The following is a 14,729-nucleotide window of genomic DNA, read 5'->3' on the forward strand; positions in this document are numbered from 1 at the left end:
TCCGCCGAGCCAAGTTCTCCAGTCTCCGCCGAGCCAAGTTCTCCAGTCTCCGCCGAGCCTGTTTCTCCAGTCTCCTCCGCCGAGCCTGTTTCTCCAGTCTCCTCCGCCGAGCCTGTTTCTCCAGTCTCCTCCGCCGAGCCTGTTTCTCCAGTCTCCTCCGCCGAGCCTGTTTCTCCAGTCTCCTCCGCCGAGCCTGTTTCTCCAGTCTCCGCCGCCGAGCAAGCAGCGCCAGTCTCCGCCATCGAGCAAGCATCTCCAGTCTCAGCCGCCGAGCCAGTATCTCCAGTCTCAGCCGCCGAGCCAGTATCTCCAGTCTCAGCCGCCGAGCCAGTATCTCCAGTCTCAGCCGCCGAGCCAGTATCTCCAGTCTCAGCCGCCGAGCCCTCAGCTCCAGTCTCAGCCGCCGCCGAGCCCTCAGCTCCAGCCGCTGCCGAGCCCTCAGCTCCAACCGCCGCCGAGCCCTCAGCTCCAGCCGCCGAGCCAGCCGCTCCTATGAACTGTGTTATGGAAATATCCAGCCCAAAAACTGTTTTCCCTCCCTGCCTCCCTCTCCCGCCTCCCATGTGTGTCTTCACTGAACCTTCACCTCAAGCCCCCTCGCCCAGAACTTCACCTCGGACCTCTGGGCGATTACCTTCACCCCGGCTCCAACCTCCCTCTGCTCCACCGTGGCCCATCAGTCCACCAGTATCACCAGTCTCCATCCTGCCTCCACTCACACCTTGGTCACTCATCAGCCTGCCCTCCCCTCTGGACTGCACTCCTCCGTCTCCGCTCCGTCCCTCCGTCCCTCAGCTCCAGTTGGCCTCCTCACTCCCCCCGGTGTTCGTTTTGTTGTCTGTCGTCTGTCTCCTACTGCGGCCTTCAGGAGCCCCGGCTGCGCTTCGGTCGGCGGAGCCTACAGTTCCGCCATCACCCGCCAGTCCTTCTGCGACGCCTGGGCTCAACGCCTCGAAGGCTTCGGCCCCTGACCCGCCATGGCTGCCCACGGCTCCTGACCCGCCATGGCTGCCCACGGCTCCTGACCCGCCATGGCTGCCCACGGCTCCTGACCCGCCATGGCTGCCCACGGCTCCTGACCCGCCATGGTTTTTGAGCCTGCCCTGGAGACCTCCACTCCAGTCTACTCCTCCCCCTGCTCCGGTTTGAGGTCTCCAGGGCGCCGGCCCCCCTCCCGGTTGTTACATCTACGGCGCGAGGACGCGCCTACCGGGAGGGGGAGGTACTGTTACGGATCCCTTGTTTCCCTGGACTCCATATCCCATGATCCTCCTGTTCTCCACACCTGCACTCACTTCCCTCGTCAGCTCCTCATCATCACTCATCACCTGCACCTGGACTCTATTGTCAGCACTCCCCATATATTGCACTCACTCCCTTCACTCCTCGTCCGTTCTCTGTTTTGTTAAGATGTATGTTTGGTGATCTCTGCTTTCTGTTTAATAAATGTATTGTTCGTATTGTGGAAATCCGTATCAGCCTCATCTCTCTACCAGCAACACGTAACACCTGTGAAGTTCACTTAATTTCACTTGTTTAATCTGACTCCGATTTCAAATGATTATTAGTCTTAGGTTGTGTTTCCAATAAGAAATTAATCATTGGTTATGTATTAACTTAGATATTTGATTATTCTGGGTATCCTTTCAATTATTCGTTCATCAAGGACCCAATGCCACACAGAGGTACTCTTCCCGGCTTTTGCGGTAAACTCACAAACATAAACTCGCCAGTCTGATCTTCGTCAGAGTGTGTAATAAGTTAGCTAAACCTTTAGTCAGTTGCCTACTGCTTACTCGAACAAAAGTGTATTTTAATTTAGCCACTTCCATACACCTTACTAAATCAGTGGTAAACTGAAATCAAAAGGTCTTCAGATGAAGTGCCTACTGCTCCTTCATTAATGCGTCTTCAGTTTGTTCTACCCTGGACACAGATTTACGGTAACATTAGCCTCCCATAATTTACTGCTAATAATTATATCAGGAGAATCCAGAGTAAATCAAATATAACCTTTTATGGTAACACTTTATAATAACTGCATGCTATGAATCATTAGTTAAGCATTAGTAAACGATTAATTCATCACTTATAAAGCATTAAAAGACATTAGTAAGCCATTTTATAAATACAGATATAAATGCTTTATTTTTGATTTATAAGCATATCTATAATGAGTTTAATAATTGTATTTATACTTTATTAATAACCAATTTATCATTTTTAAAATAAGTATAACATTATTTACAAACCAGTTATTCAGAAGTTGTCAGTGATTCATAAAATCATTTATTAAGTGTAAGTAAATGATTAATAAACTATTTAAACATTAATTTATACATCTTATTATTTAGACATATAATAATAGTTACTTAGTATGTTAATAAATGCTTTATTAACACATATTCCTATTGCAATTCATGATTAATTCAGATAATTATAAAATATTTAGAAGTGTTTAGTTAACAATTTTTGTGAGCTCATCTAAAGTGAGGACTATGTATGCTTTGTAAAGGTTTTATAAATGAGATTTAAAGGTTCAGTGATCTTCTGCAGTGCTGTTCTCTCATGTTTTAAAGTTAGTACTGAGGTAGTTTTGACACTAGGAATATGTGTTAATAAAGCATTTATTAACACACTGAGTAACTAATACTATATGTCTAAATAATAAGATGCATAAATGTACATTTAAATATTTTATTAATCATTTACTTACACTTCACAAATGATCTTATGAACCACTGACAATTCCTAAATAACTGGTTTGTGAATAATGTAATACATAATTTAGAAATAATAAATTGATCATTAATAAAGTATGAAAATACAATCAATAAACTCATTATAGATATGCTTATAAATCAAGAACAAAGCATTTATAGTTGTATTTATAAATGGCTTACTAATGTCTATTAATGCTTTATAAATGATGAATTGACTATTTACTAGTGCTTAACTAATGCTTAGCTTATGCTTAATTGTGTGAGATTATAAAGTGTTACCCATTTTATTTGTCAGGTAAAAGTGTATCATGCCAGTTACACAAATAACCAATTAGAAGCCAATTCAGAAATCAGAAATCAGAAATAATAACATCAGTTGCTCAAAGATGACTCTAAGAGTAACAATTGCATATACACAAAGTGGTGGATTAGTGTTTTTAAGACACGCACCCATCACTGTACGGGGTTTCTGGCTACAGAAGATCCCACATGACTGCTTTGCACTTTACCTTATATACACAGACCAGAACAAAAGGGTTGTAATTTTTTACTACACCAACACCTGTTTTAGGGGGAGAGGAGTGGGTTTTCACAACACCACTCAAAAAGAGGACTAAATTCTCCTTAGTTTTCAACCTTCTTCATAATACCAGTGACTGCTGTGAATCTGAGACCATTTTACCAACCGCACTGAGACATTTAAAATGATACCAAACATGAAAGGAAAAAACAATAGATATACCAGATACATTATTTATCTTGGAGAACTTTCAGTAACTTGTGTCAGGGGGAAAGGAAGGAGGGCTTGTGTATGTGTGTGTTTCCTGTAGACGTGTGAGGACAGTTTAGGGCAAGGCGTTGTCCTATGCTATTTCTCTGAGTTTTATTGCTTTATTGCAGGGTGCTTGATCTCAGTTTTTGTCTAAAACTGAAAATCAAGTCTTACAGAACCAATAGTTTTTTTCTAAATATTAGAAATGAGGTTTTTATAGGTGTATAAAATAGAACAATAACAAATAATAGATGTGAGGTATGCATACGTCCCTATAAAAGAAGACCACTGTTTTTTCCTATATATTTGAAAGTAGGTGTTTAAAGGACTCTGAAGTCAAATAATATGGAATATTTCCAAAATGCTGCAGTAAAAACAGTTTCATTTGAGGTATGCATGCTGTATGGGATGCCCCCTATAGAAACACCTTTGTTTTTTTTCTACTTATTTTAAATGAGGTGTTTATAGGCCTTTGAAGTCGAATAATGTGATATATCTCCAAAATGCTGCAGTAAAAATGATAAATATGAGGTATGCATACTCTATGGGATGTCCCCTATAGAAACAGACCATTAGTTTTTTCTACTTATTTGAAATGAAGTCTTTATAGGCCTCCAAGTTGAATAATGTGGTAAATCTCCAAAATGCTGCAGTAAAATGTACTCATATGAGGTATGCATACTCTATGGGATGTCCCCTATAGAAACAGACCATTAGTTTTTTCTACTTATTTGAAATGAGGTGTTTATAGGCCTTTGAAGTCGAAATAATGTGGCATATCTCCAAAATGCTGCAGTAAAATGTACTCATATGAGGTATGCATACTCTATGGGACGTCCCCTATAGAAACAGACCATTAGTTTTTTCTACTTATTTGAAATGAGGTCTTTATAGGCCTTTGAAGTCAAATAATGTGGCATATCTCCAAAATGCTGCAGTAAAATGTACTCATATGAGGTATGCATACTCTATGGGATGTCCCCTATAGAAACAAACCATTAGTTTTTTCTACTTATTTGAAATGAGGTGTTTATAGGCCTTTGAAGTCGAATAATGTGGCATATCTCCAAAATGCTGCAGTAAAATGTACTCATATGAGGTATGCATACTCTATGGGACGTCCCCTATAGAAACAAACCATTAGTTTTTTCTACTTATTTGAAATGAGGTGTTTATAGGCCTTTGAAGTCGAATAATGTGGCATATCTCCAAAATGCTGCAGTAAAATGTACTCATATGGGTATGCATACTCTATGGGACGTCCCCTATAGAAACAGTTCCATTGTTTTTTTCTACTTATTTGAAATGAGGTGTTTATAGGCCTTTGAAGTCGAATAATGTGGCATATCTCCAAAATGCTGCAGTAAAATGTACTCATATGAGGTATGCATACTCTATGGGACGTCCCCTATAGAAACAGACCATTTTTTTTTCTACTTATTTGAAATGAGGTGTTTATAGGCCTTTGAAGTCGAATAATGTGGCATATCTCCAAAATGCTGCAGTAAAATGTACTCATATGAGGTATGCATACTCTATGGGATGTCCCCTATAGAAACAAACCATTAGTTTTTTTCTACTTATTTGAAATGAGGTGTTTATAGGCCTTTGAAGTCGAATAATGTGGCATATCTCCAAAATGCTGCAGTAAAATGTACTCATATGAGGTATGCATACTCTATGGGACATCCCCTATAGAAACAAACCATTAGTTTTTTCTACTTATTTGAAATGAGGTGTTTATAGGCCTTTGAAGTCGAATAATGTGGCATATCTCCAAAATGCTGCAGTAAAATGTACTCATATGAGGTATGCATACTCTATGGGACGTCCCCTATAGAAACAGACCATTTTTTTTTCTACTTATTTGAAATGAGGTGTTTATAGGCCTTTGAAGTCGAATAATGTGGCATATCTCCAAAATGCTGCAGTAAAATGTACTCATATGGGGTATGCATACTCTATGGGATGTCCCCTATAGAAACAAACCATTAGTTTTTTCTACTTATTTGAAATGAGGTGTTTATAGGCCTTTGAAGTCGAATAATGTGGCATATCTCCGAAAATGCTGCAGTAAAATGTACTCATATGGGGTATGCATACTCTATGGGACGTCCCCTATAGAAACAGACCATTTGTTTTTTCTACTTATTTGAAATGAGGTGTTTATAGGCCTTTGAAGTCGAATAATGTGGCATATCTCCAAAATGCTGCAGTAAAATGTACTCATATGAGGTATGCATACTCTATGGGACGCCCCTATAGAAACAGACCATTATTTTTTTCTACTTATTTGAAATGAGGTGTTTATAGGCCTTTGAAAGTCAAATAATGTGGCATATCTCCAAAATGCTGCAGTAAAATGTACTCATATGAGGTATGCATACTCTATGGGACGTCCCCTATAGAAACAGTTCCATTGTTTTTTCTACTTATTTGAAATGAGGTGTTTATAGGCCTTTGAAGTCGAATAATGTGGCATATCTCCAAAATGCTGCAGTAAAATGTACTCATATGGGGTATGCATACTCTATGGGACGTCCCCTATAGAAACAGACCATTTGTTTTTTCTACTTATTTGAAATGAGGTGTTTATAGGCCTTTGAAGTCGAATAATGTGGCATATCTCCAAAATGCTGCAGTAAAATGTACTCATATGAGGTATGCATACTCTATGGGACGCCCCTATAGAAACACCATTATTTTTTTCTACTTATTTGAAATGAGGTGTTTATAGGCCTTTGAAGTCGAATAATGTGGCATATCTCCAAAATGCTGCAGTAAAATGTACTCATATGAGGTATGCATACTCTATGGGATGTCCCCTATAGAAACAAACCATTAGTTTTTTCTACTTATTTGAAATGAGGTGTTTATAGGCCTTTGAAGTCGAATAATGTGGCATATCTCCAAAATGCTGCAGTAAAATGTACTCATATGGGGTATGCATACTCTATGGGACGTCCCCTATAGAAACAGTTCATTGTTTTTTTCTACTTATTTGAAATGAGGTGTTTATAGGCCTTTGAAGTCGAATAATGTGGCATATCTCCGAAATGCTGCAGTAAAATGTACTCATATGAGGTATGCATACTCTATGGGACGCCCCTATAGAAACAGACCATTTGTTTTTTCTACTTATTTGAAATGAGGTGTTTATAGGCCTCCAAAGTCAAATAATGTGGCATATCTCCAAAATGCTGCAGTAAAATGTACTCATATGAGGTATGCATACTCTATGGGATGTCCCCTATAGAAACAAACCATTATTTTTTCTACTTATTTGAAATGAGGTGTTTATAGGCCTTTGAAGTCGAATAATGTGGCATATCTCCAAAATGCTGCAGTAAAATGTACTCATATGAGGTATGCATACTCTATGGGACGCCCCCTATAGAAACTGACCATTATTTTTTTCTACTTATTTGAAATGGAGTCTTTATAGGCCTCCAAAGTCAAATAATGTGGCATATCTCCAAAATGCTGCAGTAAAATGTACTCATATGAGGTATGCATACTCTATGGGATGTCCCCTATAGAAACAAACCATTAGTTTTTTCTACTTATTTGAAATGAGGTGTTTATAGGCCTTTGAAGTCGAATAATGTGGCATATCTCCAAAATGCTGCAGTAAAAGGGATATTTATGAGGTATGCATACTCTATGGGACGTCCCCTATAGAAACAGACCATTGGTATTTTCTACTTATTTAAAATGAGGTCTTTATAGGCCTAATCAGATAGTAATCCTTATGCAGTAAGACAGTAACACAATTTAATTCAAGAGTAATTGTTATATATGAAAATAACAACAGAGAGATAGAAAGAAATATTAGAAAGATAGACATTACAAAGAAAAAGGAAAGAGATATATTAGAAAAAAGAAAGATATAATACAAAAAAGAAAGATATGTCAAGAGAAAGAAAGAAATATTAGAAAGAAAGACATTAGAAAGAAAAAAGAAATAGATATATTAGAAAAAAGAAAGATATAGTAAGAGAAAGAAACATTAGAAAGAAAAAAGAAAGAGATGGATATATAATCGAAAGAAAGAAAGAAAGAAAGAAAGAAAGAAAGAAAGAAAGAAAGAAAGAAAGAAAGAAAGAAAGAAAGAAAGAAAGAAAGAAAGAAAGAAAGAAAGAAAGAAGAAAGAAAGAAAGAAAGAAAGAAAGAAAGAAAGAAAGAAAGAAAGAAAGAAAGAAAGAAAGAAAGAAAGAAAGAAAGAAAGAAAGAAGTTTTATATATTAGACTGAATAAAGATATAGTAAGAGAAAGAAACATTAGAAATAGATAGATAGATAGATAGATAGATAGATAGATAGATAGATAGATAGATAGATAGATAGATAGATAGATAGATAGATAGATAGATAGATAGATAGATAGATAGATAGATAGATAGATAGATAGATATGGGCAACTCAAGCGCTCTGAAAGCGCGTTCTCTCTCTGCTGTTCCTGAAATTACCGTATTTATAGTAATAGGCGCACACACTTTTTTTTTTTTGGCGGCTGGCTTGACCGTGTATTTTCAAACTGCGGCTGGCTTGACCGCAGTTTCAGAATCTGGGCGGAAGTAGTAGGCCATCCGGGAACTTCTCGACTACTTATTTATGATTACTTTTCTGGCATACTTATTCGCTCACCTACTGCTTTTCCCCTATTATATATTGGGTAAGTAGGTGGTTTCGGACGCACTTTAAGTAGGCGCACAGCCGAATCTCGCGAGAATTAGTACGTCACCCAGGTAATTTTCGCCTACTCTTTTTGCTTCTGACATACTTATTCGCTCGCCTACTGCTTTCCCCCTACTAAATAGTAGAGAAGTAGGCGGTTTCGGACGCAGCCAAATAGACCTTTTTCACAAGAATCGGAAATCACGTGACGCAGGGTAAAGTTAGTTCCGCTATGCGTCTACGGCTATTAGATTGATATGCTCTTTTCTCAAATATCGCTTACCTTTTCTGTTTTGTCTGTTTTCCAAATAGCTTTTCTATAATCTACAAATAAATTATTTTCTACTTGTTTGTAGCTTATACAGCCACTCAGACCGTTGATCGAATTTACCGGCAGGTGGATTTATTACGAGCCGTAAGCTACAGTAAAGGCTACGCAGCTACTCATTCAGCAATTTCCCAGATCGTATGTACGACGAACATTATTTATATAATTTATTAATTTAAAAAAAAAAAAAATTAACTCCCAATATATACTTTAATGTGGGATATAAAGTCGTGATACACATATATTGTCGTGAGTTTAATACGTTTTAAAAATATATAGCATGTTAATCTCATATGGCATCACATCCCACATTCAAGCATATGTTATAATTAATCCTGATCGATTAAAATGATTAAACTAAGACAATTTCCAACACCACACTGTACACAACTATCAGTCTTTGCATGTTGCAACAGCACAACAATACTGTGCATAATACACACTTTAAGATGATGACGACAGGAAAATGAGTGAGAGATGACTTAAGTGTTTATATCCAGAAATATCCAGGGTGCGAGCGGTCCTGCTTCATGAATCAGAGGATCAGGCTTGTGTGATAAGGATCTGCCAGTCGATCATTTCCCCAGCACGTCGCTAAAAACACTCTATACATCCCAATATGTGCATACTATCCACCCTAAATAGTACTGAATATTACTAATGTCACATAGTATGCACGTTGAGACGCAGACACGGTCTTTACAGCACATGGAGCGCGATAATGCACAGCCGCGCCAAACAGACACAAAAGAATATAACCAGTTTAACCGCCATCACTTCAAATTATTTATTAAATGTAGCTCTTAATGAGAGCGCTGTAGTCTCACCAATAATTCACCAAGACCGTTCAAACATTTTCATGACATTTAATTCGTAAAACGACTTTGATTCCCGAACTGGTTCTGATCGAGGCTCTCTATCACTGTAACCGGAAAAACTTTTACACTGCGTGGCTCATTCCGGAAGCCAAAAACCCGGAAGTGTGAAAAAGGTCTATAAAGACTTACCACAAGCCATCCCTCAAATTGTCTCCATACTCGGTAGAAATTACAAACAACAAAGATACGGAGAAACAACAAAAGTGTCACCAGATGAAAATGAGAGACTCCAGTTCCTAACTAAACAAACTAACCCTACCTGATCTTCAAAGGTGTACCGGACTCGGGGCGGCATTTAAACGCTGAACTCAAGGACAATTGGCATTATACCAAAAGCCCGAAGCGTACCCCCGACAGAGATTTAAAACCCCCGTCCAGAATAACCTTCAAAAATAAGAAAGGCAAAACAACAAACTAAAACAACAAACAGTGCCTCGATGGAAGGATTGTAAACCCAGCTGAGGACACTCTAACTTCCTGAAGTCTACTCATTCACACAGGTGATCACACTCAGAACTCTGCATTTACCTGAACATGTAGCAATCCCGGACGAGCGCCCAATTTTATGTTACGACCCACTCGTTATAAGCCGCAACATAAAAGAGGGATTAGACCACGAAATCAAATTTCCAAAAAAAAGATTTATTAAGTCCAACAAATTATACAAACGAAAACAATAAACAGAAAAAAAAAAAATCTAGGGGTGTAACAGAAAGTAAAGAATAACAAAGGAATTATGCTACATGCCAGGTCAACACAAAAATGAGCCACCCCCGAGGAAAGCTCCCCAGAAAGTGCCTCCCGTCTAGAAATTCAGCGCCATTTTATACTGTTGGTAATTAGTGGGTATGAACCGATTAGGAGGCCCGCATATTACACCAATAGGTTTAGGCTGGGGACGTCACAACTATTATTTTTGAACCTTTAAATGTGTTTGTGTATGTAAGACAAGTGTTTTTATAGTCTTATAAACAGCCATACAACCTCCATCCCTATTAATTATTTTCTATTATTTCCATTTTCCTTAGCTCTCATGGGACCATGCAGTATATATCTGTGAGGGGTGTTTTGCAGTGTGTACATATCTTACATTGATAGAAAGTATATAAGAATACATAAAGTTTTCACCTAATAATTTTTTTCGTTACTGTAAGCAAAATAAAATACTTGTACAGTGATCTACAAACACAGTCTTGTCTTTTTATCTCTTCTCTGCTCATGCAGGTTTTGCATGTAATGTGCAGTATATTCTCTTTTGACTAATACATACTGTTCTGATAAATACTATGACATAGTCAGTGCATTTCTTACAAATTGTAGTCTGTTACTAATTCCAAATTACATAACAAATTGTAGTTTTTTAACATAATTCATTACATTACACATTTAAGGTAATAGACTATGATTTGTATTTGATTTGTTTATCTGCATTTCATGTGACCATGGACATCAGAGAATAAAACTATTATTACTATTATTATTTACTTTTATTGTTGACCTAACTTAACTAAAAATCTCAGGGCTTCAAGTAAAATTATTAGTAGGTCAAAGAGGTTCATCTGACAAACATTGTGGAGAAACACTGCATTGCATGTTAATATGAAATGATGTGAATTTGTACATTTTAGTGTGTTTAAAAGACAAAAGCCTTCCAAGGACAGTGATACATGGTTAAATGACTAAGTCAGTGTTATTCAATTAATAATGTTTACATCAGAAGTCGATTGGATATGCAATGTTGAGCGCTTAAAACACTTAAAATTAAAAAGATTTCTGTAAATCCAGTGATCAAATGCTGTGTTTGGCATGAGTTTTTTAGAGATAGACCCATGACTAGTGGCTAATATGTGAGTGCTATTCCACAAATGTATTTTTTTCAGAGAGGAATTTTATAAAAGGTAAAAAAGAAGTAGGGAGAAAGCTTTATATACAGGACCATGTAATATTTCACTTTTTTAATAAATCTGCAAAAATGTCAACAATTCTGTGTTTTTCTGTCAATATGGGGTGCTGTGTGTACATTAATGAGGGGAAAAAAAAGAACTTAAATGATTTTAGCAAATGGCTGCACTATAACAAAGAGTGAAAAATTTAAGGGAGTCTGAATACTTTCCGTACCCACTGTATATATATATATATATATATATATATATATATATATATATATATAAAAAAAAAATCTTTATATATTATATATATATATATATATATATACATACATATATATATACATACATATATATATATATATATATATATATATATATATATAGATTTTCACAAAAGTTTTTTCCTCCCACAATTTCTTTCTCAGCTGTAACTTTTTGTAACCCAATTTATTTTGCACAGAAGTGACGTGTAAGCACTATTATCTGTACTATATTTTGTACTATTAAAAGCATTGCTTGACTATACAAGGGTAAATTTGTAATAATTCTATTATGGTATTTACTAAATATCTTATGCATTAATGCAGTAGTGGTCCTTCACTTTCTCTGGACTCAACTCACTGGTCCCAGTTGGAGCAATCTGTGTCTATGTGCTAATATATGACACTATACCCTCTAGTCTAGTGAGAATATGGTTGTTCATATCCATAACTGAATAGACAAGTATATATAATACTGTACACACACACACAATGGGCTTATACTCAAAAATGACTATGTAAGACTACAAATGACTTCATATTTCCATGAGACCTTCCTGATTGATAGTTTTCCCAGTGTTGCTGTGGGTTTCCTCCGGGTGCACCAGTGTCCTCCGCACTCCAAAAACATGCAGGTATAGTTATCAGGAACTAGAGGCTAAATTGTGTGTCAAGTCAAGTCAAGTCACCTTTATTTATATAGCGCTTTTGTGTCAAAGCAGCTTCACAGTGATGACTGGTGTATAATTTTGGCTGCACAGCAGCTCTTAAAGAAAATGGTGTCAGTATCCATCTTAAGTAAATTCAGTATTGATTCATTCCGATGTAAGAATCAAGAGTAAATTATTTAGTTAATTTATCTATATCAGCACTGGAGTAAACAGTGATGTCATCATCCAGCTCAGTTCAGTTCTCATACAATGGTGTCAATGCAGATCAAAACACTGTTGAATATCAAATGTCATCTCTGTGACAGACTGGTCAGGGTGATTTTCAACCTTTGGCCTATGGTAGCTTGAATAAGCTCCAGCCCCTGGATATTTCAGAAATATATATATATTTTTTTTTTATAAAAGGTAAAAAGATATAAATAGACGTAGTGAAAACACAAACCTTTATTTGTCCACTATAACAGTGGTTCAAAAACAAACAAACAAAAAAATGGTCTTAATGTACCAATAATGTAATTAGCATTGAGCAAGTGTAATTTCAACATGATCTTCAGGCTGCCAGGTGGGTGGCCATGTCTTCCCACTGGAAAAAAGTCAAAACAACAACTAATAAATGAGAAAATTACAGTGGTGAATTAAGTTGCCATGTAGGTGTACTTACCAGGATGGACATGGCAACCAGTGGACCAGCACTTCTTTACGTCCCTGTGAATAAAGTAAGAAAAAAGAGCCAATTACAAAACAAATCATTACTTTCCATCTTTACACATCATTACATCACTTACTACATTTTTAAAGCATTTAATGTAACTTTAAACAAAGCACCATTGAAAGGCACCATCCCACCATCCTCATGTGGTATTACTGTGGTACAGCAACACACCAGCACAAAAACAGAGACAGGGGTAGCTGCAGGTCGGAGTAATGGGTGTACCGAAAGGTGGCGTGCTGAAAGGTGAATGCTACAACAGAAACTAACCCCTTAACCCTATCCCTAACCTTAACAGACAGCTTTCACTACCAATTATAAAGACCTTTCTACAAATTTTGACATGCCCCAACCTTTCTCCACACCCAATGCTTCAACATGCCATGACCCGCACCTGCAAAAACACACTAAAGCAGGTTTTGTCATCAAAGCATGCAATCTGAAATTCAATTTTGAATTTCAATTCATAATTTAGGATTCTTCTCATCTTAACCAAAACTGACCCATAAATGCGACCCAAACAAAGCCTAACAGACTGAAGAGCAACTTCAACAACTGCTGTTAACATATTCAAAAGCAATGGAAAAACACATCTGAACTGTACATACTATATAGATAGATTATAAGTTATATTCATATTACACTGTAGAAGCCAAATGTACTGTACAGAACATTTTATATTAATATATGAATTCACAGTTCTTCACCTTATTTATTGCCTGTACTCATAGTGTAGTCAGAAAGCAAATAAATTCCATTCCAGATGTTTTTTTTGTTGTTTTTTTTTGCAATAAAGTACCCTTCACATTAGCATACATTCAATGTGAAGTTATTAACATTACAACAGAGCTAAATATTTTGGGATACTGATCCATTAATAGTTTGAACAAAAACATACATTAATTACTTAATTTAATACATTTAATAAATTATTTAAATTAATTTACTGTACATGAAAAGGTCACGGTATTATGGAACACAACATTGACAGATTGTAGATACAGATTAATACCAACCTTTCTGAGACGTGTTTTTGATACAAATTCCACTGGAAATACATCCAGAGATGCATGGAATGGACATTCTGCAAAAATGTAATTTGGTTAGAAATGTATTAATTACTTAATAACTAGAACAGAGAATGTCTAAAAGTTAAAAAAGGAAAACAATTTTTAAACAAAATAGACATGTTTCCTGGAAACAGTGTGCAATGGGGTTTGAGATACGTTTTCTCTTGTTTGGTGGGTGTGTCAAAATGCCCAATCAGCAGCAACATGTATATAAACCCTGCAGTATTAAAGAGACAGCTCAAAAAATGGGTCCAAGTAAAGTCATTTACAAATGTGTCCACTGCAGCTCGGTATACGCAACACTAAGAAATTAGAAGACATGTTTGTCATGAGAGTTTTATAGTAAAAATATAGCATATCTATTCTTCAAAAAGAACACAAAGAATGGCCTTCTCTGCTGCCATAGTTGCTGCATAGTTGCAGCTCTTGTGTCATCAGAACAGAGTGTTCAGCATACCACCATTTCCATTTTAAAAAAGTTGGAACTGGTTGTAGCTAAACTGTGCAAGGCTGTGGTCCTTTCAGTTTAAGACCTCTGAAAACTGAACTGTATAACATTTCATACCTGTGTCTGTATTTTTTTGGTGCTTTCTTCTGGCTGCCATGTTGACAGCTGATTTGCTGTAAAGTAAAAAAAAATAGTTTTTTTTTAAAAGTTTTTAACTTTGTTCAAGTACATGTCAAAGAACAGTTTTCATTGAGCCCGAGTTCACATTGTTCCTTGGTCATTGTATAGGCTTTACCCAAAGGTCC

This window comes from Megalobrama amblycephala, linkage group LG5 (assembly GCF_018812025.1).
Source record: "Megalobrama amblycephala isolate DHTTF-2021 linkage group LG5, ASM1881202v1, whole genome shotgun sequence".
Taxonomy (NCBI): domain Eukaryota; kingdom Metazoa; phylum Chordata; class Actinopteri; order Cypriniformes; family Xenocyprididae; genus Megalobrama; species Megalobrama amblycephala.